Below are 6249 nucleotides of genomic sequence, written 5' to 3'. Positions count from 1 at the left end.
CACTGATCTTTACAAGGCCCCATGAGACTGGTGCTATGATATTTGCATTTCATGGTGATGAAGATAGGACACGAGTAAGTTAAAAAACTAGCTCAGATTGCCAAACATCGAGGGTTTGGGGGGGCCACCTCTCAGGTGCCTTGGAAACCTCATTGCAAGGGATAATGAGAACCCTGGTTGGGATGTTGACTAGGAGCAGAGAAGGGGGAACCTAGGCAGCAAGCCTTAGGCCAGTCCTCAGGCTGAGGGCACCATGACCAGAGGGCGCAGGGCGACTTGTCAAATGTCATCAAACTCTCAGCGTTTTCTTTTTGCCAAAGAATGTGCTTTTAAAACATCTGAAGTTTCTATTATAGAATATTTCTCTCTCTTCATCCCTACCCGCATTCACACTTAGACTCAGCACCTTTGGGTAGTTAGAAAAAGATGTAGCTATTGTTCAGTTGCTCAGTCATGTCTGACTCTCTGGGACTCCACGGACTGTAGCCCGCCAGGATCCTCTGTCCGTGGGATCTCCCAGGCAAGAATACTGGAGTGGGTTGCCATTCCCTTCTCCAGGGTATTTTCCGGACCCAGGGATTGAACCTGGGTCTCCTGTATTGACAGGCAGTTTCTTTACCACTGAGCCTCCAGGGAAGCCCTAGAAAAAGATGATAAAGCAGCAAATCACATTCAGAAATGCTCTCTTTTCAGACCTATCCGCGGCTTTATTTCAGACCTTCCTAAATGACTCTTTCTTCTGATTACAGAAGTGACGACAGCAGTTCACCATAGGCTTCTGTCTCGTGGGTGAGAGACCGTGGACCTCCAGCATCCATACGACTGCCTGACTTCCACACGACAGAACATAATCAATGTCTAGGATAAAAGCAGCCACCCCAAAGCCAGGAGGATTTAAAGACACAGGACCCAGGGATAAACACATGTCTGATGCCTGGTGCAATCTCTGAAATGTGAACCACAGAGAGGACTGGTGGCCACGGGACACAGAGGCACTGCCTAAGGCATTTCTACTCTTATGGGCTCTTCTCTCCACAAAGATGGCATTTGTCTGAGCACTTACAAAGATTACTCACCAAGAAAGAGATGCCGGGCAAATCTCCCACCTTAGAAACCCCTGTCGCCTGCCTGGCTGAGCCCCTGCGTTGACACTTGTATGGCTGTGACTCAGCCTTGGAACAAGGCTCATTCCGCTGGAAATCGCAGGATCTTGCTTGAAAAGGTCAAGGCACTAAACTCAGGAGCTGTAAGCCCAGATCCCTTCAGAGTCCAGGTAAGACGGGAAGGCAGTAGAGCTAACATTGAGGGGGTCCCTGCCGAGTCCAAGGGTTTCCCAGGTGGCTCAATGGTAAAGAATCTGCCTGCCAATGGGAGAGAGGCAGGAGATCGAGTTTGATCCCTGGGTTGGGAAGATCCCCTGGAGGAGGAAATGGCAACCCACCCCAGTATTCTTGCCTGGAGAATCCCATGCATAGAGAAGCCTGGCGGGCTAGTCTGTGGGGTTACAAAGAGTCGGACGTGACTTAAGGACTCAGCACACGTGTGCTGCTGAGCCCAGACCCTCTTGTACACACTTGGTTCTCTGAGTCCTCCCGACCACCCACTGAAACCAGTGGAGTCACACATGGTCTGGAAGCCCGAGAGCCTTGCTTGAGGGTTATAGCCTTGAGGGTTATACAGGGCCTGCGATCCAAAGAATATGGACCCGCCACCTATAGTCATCAGAACATCGGAAACCAGCCCTGCGCGGCCAACAGACCTTAGCGCAGGATGGAGTCAAAAGGGCCTGCGCTGGGGCCTTGAGCAGCTAGCCTGCAACCCAGTGATTATTGTTTAAAATTTTAATATTTTTCTCCTGCTGTAGATAAGAAGAGGAAAGTTGGAGGGAGGTTTTCTTCCTCAGAATCTTGCTCTTGGCTTTTAAGCGAAGACATGTAGCCGTCTTCCTGTGCTACTTGTCCCCTGCACGACACGGGCTTTGAAACTCACGCGGTGACTGCCTCTCCCCCTGGGTCCCTCGGCCAGTGTGACATCACAGGACACAAGATACAGCTTCAGCCCTGGGCCACCACTACCCTTCATAAACTCTGGATTTTTAATTGCACCAACTGTATACTCAACCAATCCCATGATGGCCGTCCCTCAAACCCCTCAGCGTCAACCAGAAGAGATGAACCTGCACAAGGACCCCTCAGCAAAGCGGTCTCCCAGCCACACAGCACAGAGCTGGGACTGGAGCCAGATGGGCCACCCAAACAGGAGAGGAGACCAAACAGCCACACCCTCCAGGAGGGGGCCCGCCAGCCCCCGGGCTGTGTTGGGGGCAAACAGAATATTCTCTCAGCCACTCCAATTTGAGAAATCGGGTGCTGACTCATTATTAACCCAGGAAGCCCACGCACTCAAATGACTGTACTGAAAAAGCTCTGTCATACCCTGCTTACTGATGTGCAGATTTTTAAGCAAATTTGAAAAATGTTTATCATAAGGTATTTATGACATTTTAACCGTTTCATTTACAGTAACCAGACGACATTTGAAAAAAAAAAGTTTCCTGTATATTACTTGACAGTAAAGCGAAGCTTTATCAGAATAGTAACAGCTTGAGAAACATATCAAGGTCAAGTCAAGCCTCAACGACTCAGCAACCCCATCCTCACACCCGCGCCCCCGCTGCCCCCGGCCCCCTGAATATTTTCTTTCTGATTTTACTACTGTTTGTGACTTTCAGTGCTAAGGAAAGGCAAAAGACATTCAATAAGCTCCTGGAATCATTCACATGCTTTTAGAGAGAAAAGTCAAAATTCTATCTCTTTATTGTAACCCTTGCACCAAAAGTGGGCAGCTCAGACCACGAGGCCAGAAATTGCTCAGAAGCCGTCTTGCCTCCACCCCTGAGAAGCGGAAGCCAGCCCAACCTCAGCACCCCTGGGTTAGCACGGTCACCCACCTCCATCTCTGAATTTCCCTTTGGCTCTAGAGAGGAGTCTTAAAACAGCTTTTTTTAAACCAGCCAAGCACCACCGGCTTCTCCGTAATACACACGCTCACAATTAACAGGCTAAGAAATTTCTGCAAACCATCAGGCTCACAAACAGTAGCTAGCGGGGTGAGGGCGCTGAGAAGCCAACTTCTAAAGTCAGAGGTCTTCAAAATCTGAACAAAACACAGCATCCACTCCAAGACCCCTCAGCCAAGCTCCTGGAGCTGAGATTCTTGAGACAAACTGCAGAAATGAGCAAGAAAGTGACAGAAACATACTCACCAGGGAGAAGCTGAGAGCTCTACCTTCTCAGGACCAGGCTGTGAAGGTCTGAAAGCCCGAGGCTGGCTCAGACACAACCCGCCTGGAATGTCGGTTTGAAACTTAAAAGCAACGACCATTCAGTCAGTTATTTCCCTCCATTCCCAGTGATGTCCACACGATTGAGACTCAAAAAAATAAAAAAAATTTAAAAAGTGAGAGAGAGAAAAAAAAGGCGCACACCTCAGTCTTCATTCTCATTGGAACGAGATGACTCATGCTGACTCACAGCCACCACTTCCTCTCCCGACATTCTCTTCATACTTGTGAGCAGCCTAGTCCTGTTCCCAGGGTCTCTGCAGCCCTTCCTGGAAGAACAGCCTTCCTGACCCCCGGCAAGCAGACTCAGCCACTGCCCTGACATGCTGCCCGGGAGCCTACTCTAGGGAAAAATGCCTTATTTAGGAGGTCTAGGAACGGCCAAAAAAAAAGAAAAATGCATGAGGCTTCCATGCATTTGAACCTTCTTCAATAGACACTGACGTTTTGTAACTGATTGCAAAGCTCCTGCCCTGAATGCTTGCTTTTTCAGGACATTTCAGGGACGTAGAGAAAAATGAGAAATATCTCATTCTTTGAGGACATTACTTTGCCCTCATGATTTCACTGTGTTTATTCCTGCACATCTTCCTCTACCAAACTAATCACAGGATCTATAACCACAATTTCTTCAAAGTTATTTATTAAGAAGGGTGTGCCCTGTTTTTAGGATCAAGTGACTTAAACAAAATCGCTTCTAAATCCATCTCTCAGGCTTCAAGAATATGCCAGATTTGAATATTCAAGTCCCAAGGAATGAAATGAAAGCAGAAGCCTGGAAACTGTACAAACCGTTGACGGACGTCTGCATGCAAGGACTGAGGCGAGCCTTACCTCCCAGTTTTCTTTGGAATGATCCCCAGGGGTGGGGCAGCCTTCCACAGCTTCCCACATTTTTAAATTATGAGAATCAACGGAAGAGCAAAATCCACATGATGTTAAGCAGACTGAGCCACCAAGAAGGGTGGCTGTGGTTGCATCAGGCCCATCCTGGTTTCTGGAGCATGACCCACACAAGGCCACGGGTGAACACGGGGAACCTTCACCCTTTCTGACTTAGTACCTGCTGCTGTGCAGCCCACACTGTGATACCCCTGAAGCATAGAGAGCAAATGAGGAAATACTGTTTTGGAAGGGGACAGAAGACTTGAGCAAGCTGCATCGTTTTGCTCCTCACCCTGGAGGGGTCAGGACACCCAGTCTCCATTTAGAGTCAGATTCGTCTTAGAGCAATAATTGTTATTGTTATTCTCTAGTTGCTAAGTCAAGTCTGACCCTTTGCAACCCCAGTAGCCTGCCAGGCTCCTCTGTCCATGAGACTTCCCAGGCAAGAATACTGGAGTGGGCTGCCATTTCCTCCTCCAGGGTATCTTCCCAACTAAGGGATTGAACCTGCATCTTCTGCATTGGCAGGTGGATTCTTTACCACTGAACCACCACAGAAGTAATACTTGTTTGTTATTCTAGATCTCAGTTCTTTTAACAGAACCATCAGGGCTGTTAAAATTTTTCTATCAGACAACACCAAGTGCTTTGAAGTCCCTGTGAAAGTTGCAGTATATTATTGAATTGACCAAATATTCTTATTTCTGGCAGTTTTGGGGGGGTTGGTTTTTTGTTTTTTTCCAGGAGTGTGCAAAGCCTGTTGGTTTTCCAGAATTTCAGAACAGCTTTGTTGTGCAATGCATCGTAGTGTGTTTTCTTCAAGGGGAGTGGAAACAAGGGTGGGGTGGTGGGCCCATGAGCAGCCTGTCCCAAAGGGACCCACCTCAGGCCATGAGGCCAGCAGCCCCGGATGCAGGCTGTGGTGCAGGGGTCTGTACAGGGAAAGCCAGCCTTCCATTATGAAAGCTGAAAGTGAAAGTGAAGTCACTCAGTCCTGTCTGACTCTTTGCGACCCCATGGACTGTAGCCTATCAGGCTCCTCCGTCCATGGGTTTTTCCAGGCAAGAGTACTGGAGTAGGTTGCCATTGCCTTCTCCAGGAGCTCTTCCCGACCCAGGGATTGAACCCAGATCTCCCACATTGTAAGCAGACGCTTTACCATCTGAGCCACCAGGGAAGTCCATTATGAAGACTGTATTAGGTCAACTCATTAATCCCTGGGGGAATTGAGAAATTATTAATTGGAAAAAACTACCAGAAATGAATTAAAGAAATCTAAAATAGTTGGGAAATGTAGGCTCTGAGGGGCAGCCACACCCTCCTGCCAGAAGTGCATCATTTTACCAGTGGTTTCTTCCTTAGCAACACTGTTTCAGGGAGGTCTTCCAGAAACTTCTAGGGCAAGATCTCCTCCCATAGCAGCCATTTAAGGCACCACAGGGTGAGGTCAGTAGAACTGTGTCCTCCATGTGATGTTGCAACGGATAATCCCAGGAATGCTATGTCAATTCCTGACTGCCAAAGCTCTTCTCATCCGGGCCAGGAAGTGGGAAAGGCCATCAGTGCGAGAAGGGACTGCCATCAATACATTCATAAATAAATCACTCATTGAGACAGATCAGCACCGCCTTCCATGACTGTTAATATGGAAAGCTCTAGAATGGATTTTCTTTAAGGTAGCTTACCTCTGCACAGTTCATCAGAAAGGAGACAATGATGTCATTTTAAACCTGGCTACATGGAAACACTTTTTATCTTTTTTTTTTTTCTACTTGTTGGCTGGGCCAGGCCACATGCAGGATCCTAGTTGTCCAAGCAGGCATGGAACCCGTGCCCCCTGTAGTAGACGCACAGTGCCCTAACCACTGGACAGCCAGGGAAAGCCCTGGAAACACTTGTGAAACATCTACATGATCCTTTCCCAACGAAAATAGCACTGGAAAAATTTAGGTTTCTGTGAATTAGGAAAATAAACAAGATTCACTCCTAAGGACAGTGCCCAGTCTGAAGACAGTGCATAC

The 6249-nt window shown here is 48.0% G+C and overlaps 1 long non-coding RNA gene across 2 annotated transcripts in view; it reads right to left on the bottom strand.

Moving 5' to 3' along the window:
• The window catches only part of LOC104980780, a 63068-nt gene extending 59201 nt beyond the window's left edge, over positions 1 to 3867 (bottom strand). The window contains exon 1 of one of the 2 annotated variants that reach the window (XR_824301.1): positions 3266 to 3867. This is a non-coding gene — a long non-coding RNA (uncharacterized LOC104980780). The remainder of the gene's footprint in view (positions 1 to 3265) is intronic. The other variant, XR_824300.1, reaches the window with a different exon arrangement.
• Between the last annotated feature and the right edge of the window lie 2382 nt (positions 3868 to 6249).

The sequence above is a fragment of the Bison bison genome, unplaced genomic scaffold (assembly GCF_000754665.1).
Source record: "Bison bison bison isolate TAMUID 2011002044 unplaced genomic scaffold, Bison_UMD1.0 scf7180017864508, whole genome shotgun sequence".
Lineage (NCBI taxonomy): Eukaryota > Metazoa > Chordata > Mammalia > Artiodactyla > Bovidae > Bison > Bison bison.
Note: the sequence above shows the minus strand (reverse complement) of the source record. Positions and strands in the feature narration are given on the sequence as shown.